Genomic DNA, 6,445 nt, shown 5'->3' on the forward strand with positions numbered 1-6,445 from the left:
CCCCCCGCCCACCCCCCACTCTGCCCTTCTCCAAATAAATAAATAAAGGCATAAATAAATAAATAAGTGCATAAATCCCAAAGAGCTGCCGACAATACAGCAGATAAGCGTGGGAGGCAGCGCAAACCGTGCTGGGCAGGAGGTGAGGATCGGCGTTTGCGGGCCGAGCAAGAGACAGCTATTATTTTCATTCCATACTTCAAGTATATCGAGGCCGCTTCGTTTCCTTTTGTTCCGCGCTGGGGCACAACAGAAAAATGTGTTTGGGGAATTTCAGCACTTGCCAGGTCATGGGGGAGGTCACTCCACTTTTGTTGGGAGAGAGGCAGAAGAAGAAAGAGGGCAATCAAATATCCTCCTTGAGACAGCTTACAAGCACATGTCTCATGCTGTCAGGGGGTTAGGCTCCAGTGTGACACTTCCAGCTTCTTGTCCTCCTGCCAAGCTGAATATGTTTGGTATACGTTATATATGTGAGAAGTGGTCACCACTTCGCCGGCCGACCACAGCTTTAAGACATCTTATAGCGGAGCTGTTGTGTGGGATTAAACACATTTGCTGTGGTTTAAGCATTAAGAGCGTGTGACTGTTTGCACTTGCTTTGGAGCACCGTCATTAATACCGACCGTGGAGGTGTTCATACAGAGCTCATCATCGCGGCATCGCAGCGCTTCGACAGTTATGTATCGAGAGCCATGGGCTACCGATTTGCTTTTGTAACGAGTAAACACAAGGGATTTTTATCGCAGCTACAGCAGTATGAATCAAAAGAGAGGCCTGGGTATGCATGGGAAATTACTGCTGTAGCTGTCCTGGCATGCTGCTTTCATAGCTCCTGTTCCCATATAACTGAGATTATCTGGAATAAATCTTTCAGACGGGCGCTACTTTGGAATAAAACTATTTCTCCTGGAATAATTTTTCTTCTTTAAAAGCAGATGGAATGAAGGTCACCCAGAGAACAGCGGATCCGCACAGGGTATCGGTCTTGCACTGCTATACTGGTCAGCTCCGCAGGGTCCACAAGTCCTGACTTTTCTGAAAGCCATAGGAATGCTGCGGTTTTTAAGGACTGTGAGCAAGGCTGAAAGAAGGCATCTCACAGGAAAACACCCTCAGTGTCAGCGCAGGCCACTGCTATTTTGTTACTGTGTTTTCGTGGCACTTCAAAATCAGCTCGAATCTCAGAATTAGCTGCTTCATGACCCCTCAGTTCGGATTCAAAAATCCCTCAGGTTAGATGCTGATACACATTTAGATGATTTAAGAAATAAAAGTTTCCCTAACAAACGGTAGGTTCGGTATCTAACTTTGTTCTGGCAAAATCAGAGCGGCACTTCTCTTCTGCTGTTTATTTTTATCCCAGGATTCCGTAACGTAATGGAAGACACAACAGATGATAGCATTTGATTTTGATATCCTCCAATGTCCAAATACTCTGCCTGCCTGGAATAAGGTTTCACATTCAAACCAGTCAAGCTTAGTCTTTATTTTAGCTAAAGCAGACAAATCAGGTGACTTAGCCAGGATCTCTGTGTTGAAACCTCAGCCAAAGTCCTGACTGCCGTGTGGCAATTAAAAATCCCTGGCACTTTCTCACTCGTGTCACACATGCTAAACATCCCCTCACAGTTCATTTCTCTGCGACTGGGGGGTGTCTTACGTAGTGGTTGTTTCCCCAGGTCTAGCTCTTGCTCAGGTGGCCGATCGCTGTGGGACGGCAGGTGTCTAGTAAATGCTGGGGCAGAAAGGTGTGAGGTGAAGACAAGTTATCGCATGAGAGAAAGGAAAGAGATACTTTTCCAGGAGTCAGTGCTCATCACGTCAGGCAGGTAATCCACACCGTTTTCATTTAACTTGTCTGTGCAATGGTCATCAAAGCTTTTCATGGTACCTTCAAAAGCAATAAACTATTACTTTGATTTGCTTTATTTCAAACTGTACTTACCAACAGCTCAACTTTCATTTTTATTTTTGCACGATGAAATGTAGTTCTAGGAAAATTGTTAGGAAAAATGGTTTTCTATTATTTGCCAAACAGTCATGTTTTCCCCTTGAAAGAACATACCTTTAAATAACAGTTTGTGTGGGGGAGCAGAAGGTCTGGGAGTTGTTTTCTATCCTCTGCTTCCCAGCAAGAATGAATAGCGCACATACACATTTTTCTCAAAGCTGCATCTTAACTGGCAAAGAAAGCTCAAAGTAGGTCTCAGACTGTAAAGGCTTCGGAGCAGGGACTTCCTCTCCATACATCACTGTACAACACAAAGCATGGTTTGAACCCTGCTCTTAGAACACTGAAGCTGCAAAATTGCACAGGGAAAATGGCTAGTCGGGCTGGTCCTTGACGGGCTGCGAGGATTTTGACAGCAGGAAAACAGAGCAAGTTTCTGTATGATTATTCCTCAGTCCAATTATGAGAAAAGTACCATAGGAACAAAAGAAAAACTATTTTAGCAAACTACAGAGGGCTTGCTTGAAAAAAGGTCAGCAAAAAGAAAAACATGGTTTTACTCTGTGATACCTGGTGCAAACTGTACTGTGTGATCCTGAGGAATGAACAGGGGGATAAATAAACTGCCCAGCTACGGTGAAATTGTCGCCTTGGCGGGATGCTGGCTGTAGGTGACACACATCTGTGGCCATTGCCCCCTCTACCATTTGGTAATGTTGATAGAGGTTGCCCTGCCAATAACATGTTACTGAATGTCTCGTGTGATTTTACACACAAGGTACACTCTTACACACATGGACATTAGGTCATTTTCCTGTAATTAAGAGCAAAGATGGCTGCAAATCAAACCAGAAGTTTCTACACAATGCCACCCCAAGTCAGCCCCCTTTTGCATCTGTTATGAGACAGCCATTAATTAACATGACCTGGTGTCATTCCTTCTTTGGGATATTGGCCTCCTTCAGCGCACAGGACAGACTGCGCATTGGGAATGGAGGAAGGGATGTCTACTGTAAGAACCTGCTGTCTGCAAGAGCCTTGACTTGGTGTGCATGGAAAGAGAAAAGGGGCTGGATTGATCAGGAGGGAAATCAAGTGATAAAATAGCCAATCTGCCTGTTACCACCTCAGACAGAGGGCTGACTGAATATGAGGTAGCTTTGCCTGTCAGCAGCTTAAACGTGCATTCACAGATTAGCCTCGTATAGAGTTAGAGCCCAGGTCTGGGTTTGGAGATGAGCTGACGCCTGATCAGGTAAATGCAATGTCTACCTGTTTTGTTCAGGGCCATCCAGAAGAGAAATCTGTCTGTGCTGCTGCCGCTGCTAATATGCTGACAGTGCTAGTCTTGCTTATTTATAGCTATACACTACTTCCAAAAAATGAGAGCTGAAACCTATGCTGCAGCAGAAGTGCTGCAGCTGAGGCATTCTGCTTACAGGAAGGACTTCAATGTAAAAATTATCCCCATCCTTGGCCAGCTTGAAGACAGAAATGTCGTGACGACCTGGACATCACTACAGATGCATGTGAGTGCGAATGTGTAATGTTGCGGTTGCTGCAGCACAAAGAGGCACGGCATCTGCCCTGCAGAAGGTGGGGCCAGCATGCTTACAGTGCACCCAAGCCTAACTTCTGAACTGGGTATCTGGACCTCAGAGGCATGCAGACGTGAATTTCAGCGTTCACCTCCTGAGAAAACACCTTTACGGTCACAGTACCGCTAACGGATCATGCGAGCAGTCTACCAAAACCTCTTCTGTCGCTCCCCCTCACTTCTCAAGCGCTTCCATTTGATCTGTGGTAACCAGTTTTGAACTGTGCCAGTGGCACCCAACAGCTGACACATTCAGCCAGAAGTCAGTCAAGAAAAATACAAGATTTTGCTTGCTTGCTTGCTTGCAGAGCTGATGCTGCAGCTCAGTATATGTGGGGGCGGGGGGCGTTGATGATTTTGCCTGGCTGCCGAGTGCCAGAGCCACCGGTTGAATTGGGCACAGTAACCATAGTAACGGCGAGTTTCCGGGACTCGGGGTGACAGGTTGACGGGATTACTCTTCAAAGCACTTGCTCCCTTGGGAGAGGAGACCTAAAGGAAGGGGATGGGAGTTAATTTAGCGCACACACTAGAGCAAGGGTCAGCAGTGGCAGGGGGCGCGGGAGGGAAGCCGGCAGCAGCAATAAACAACTCCCTTTCACGGAGACTTTGACGAGCACTGAAATTGCCGTAGGAGGCATTCGACAAAGAAAAATGGGGGACACACAAAAAGTGACAGAACTCCCTTCTAAGGGACAGTCGCAACCAGCACCTCCTGCATGTTTCAAACCTGAGCCTCTGCTTTGCTGTGCCGGCTTTACCCTGTCCTGCCGCTCCTGCCAGATGCGGCTGGCCGGGCCGCCTCTGGGAGGGCCATGGAAGCGATGGGGAAGCTGGCGGGGGGAGGCAAGCGTGACGGTGGGTGTGATAGGAAAGGGTGTGAGGTGCAGCTGTGGGATGACATGTTTGGACGGTGGGGAGAGTGAGGCACGGGCACGGCTGTAGTAAGAGGTAGGCAGGTAGAAGGCAAGAGGGTGCTTGCACTGTAGTGTGATGCAGGGAGAAGGGAGGCATCGTGGCAGTGGAGGGGACAGGAGAGAAGGCTGTCATGTCCTAAGGCTCATTGCCTCATTGCCGTAAAGCTATCAGCGGGGTCTGAAATTAAGCTCTTTTTAGAAGTGCTTTTTCTTGTGCAGTCATTTTAATTTCCTTGGACTGCAGTGAGCAAAAGGCTGCTCTCCTGTCTGCCCTTCTGGCGAGAGAGGTGCATGACAGCACTGTCTCAACGTGTTGGTAATTTCTGGCTAATAAAACTGCCCTTTGGGCCATGGTTAACAATTAGACCGACGCTGAGGGTCAGGCCCTGCCCAGTACCAGAAAAGTGTAAGAGTAATTTAAAGCTGTTATTTTTTCCATCTGTTCCTCCTAGTGCTGGATGGGAAGATCGAAACCACACAGGGGCAAACATTTCTTATCTTCCCACAGCAGGTGGTAGCCAACTGCACTGAGGCCCAGGTACACTCTACCTGCCCATTCCTGTAAGTCATACGGAGAAGTCAGCGTCTCCACAAGCTCCGAAAACATCTTTGGAGGCTGCCTGGCCCCAGTAGTTCATGGAGCTAAGGATGGGGGTTAGCTCCAGGACCTGACTGCTGGGAACCTGGGTGGCCAGACCTCTACTCACAAGCAATGAATGCTTAATACTGTGTAATTTCTTTTACAATGTTTCTTTTTCCCCCATAGTATGAAGAAGACATATGCATGCCTGGATGGCAGAAGTCTGATGTGTAGTCTGCAGGCCAAAAAGGCATAAATGTCACTGTGCCTTCCGCTGACGTGGCTTCTGGTCCCGAAAAAACAAGTGGTGCAGGCAGAGATGTCCTACAACAAAAATACAGAAGATGGAAGGGTGGATGCAATCGAAGTGCTGACACAAGCTTAATTATTGCACTGCAGAAAGGATAAATTTATGAAAAATGTAATGTGGGAACAGAATATTACTATTATCTTCTGTTAGCTACTTAGAGGTGGCTGCAGGACTGTTTCCATCTTTTTAACTGCAGCTCTTTTACTACCTTTAGCTTGGTCCTTGCTTCCATTGCCCTTCCCCCCAGAGATGCTTTGCAAAACTATAGGCAACTGCATGAAATCTGAAGCAACACTGTCCCAGGAACTTCTACTTAAACCAGTGGGAGGCTGAAAGCAGCTATTCCAGGCTCTTGAAATGGGGAAACCCGGGTTCATCGGTTCTTCGCTGTCACACGGTGCACGTCTTCGTTATCCTCCAGCCCCTTCAATTGCGAAACACAAAAGAATCAACTTGGAAAAGGAGCCTTAGTTGAAAGGCTTCATGTAAATGAAAATTTAATTATGGTGAAACCACCTCAGAGAGTACGCCCTCATTTCACCTGTCCCATTTTGCCAGTACCTCAGCCTTGAGAAAGCTGGCAGAAAGAAGAGGACCTATGCTGGGGCACACGGCAGTTTGGGGGAAGACGGCATCCAGGCTCAGGGCCCTGCTTTGTGCAAAGCAGCATGTACGCACCGCGAGCGCGCCAGCCAGGACTCTGCACATACCGCACGCAACGCTGACCTTTCCTGTCATCCCTTCTTCCTTGCCAGCAACTGCACAGCAAAGCGCCTTTGCTTTCAGCTGCGGAAAAACTGTTCCTGCTTCTCCCCACCTCCAAAATAGAGGGCGGGGAGGCAAGGAGAGATTTGGCTGGCAGATTTGCAGTTTAGAAAGGCACAGTCAAGAGGGACGCATCGATTTCCTTTGCACCGCCAACAGAGGAAAAAACCCCTAAGTTTAAGCCTCCTCAGCCCGCGGCTTTGGCCACCCCTTTAACCCGTCTTCTGGAAGGAGGGCAAGCTGCTCCCCCGCGGGCTTCCCCTTCGCCTCACGCAGCACGCCCGGGGCCTCGCTGCTGCCGCCCGCCGCGGGGAAGCGCTCC

Source organism: Egretta garzetta, unplaced genomic scaffold (assembly GCF_000687185.1).
Source record: "Egretta garzetta isolate BGI_Z169 unplaced genomic scaffold, ASM68718v1 scaffold251, whole genome shotgun sequence".
NCBI lineage: Eukaryota > Metazoa > Chordata > Aves > Pelecaniformes > Ardeidae > Egretta > Egretta garzetta.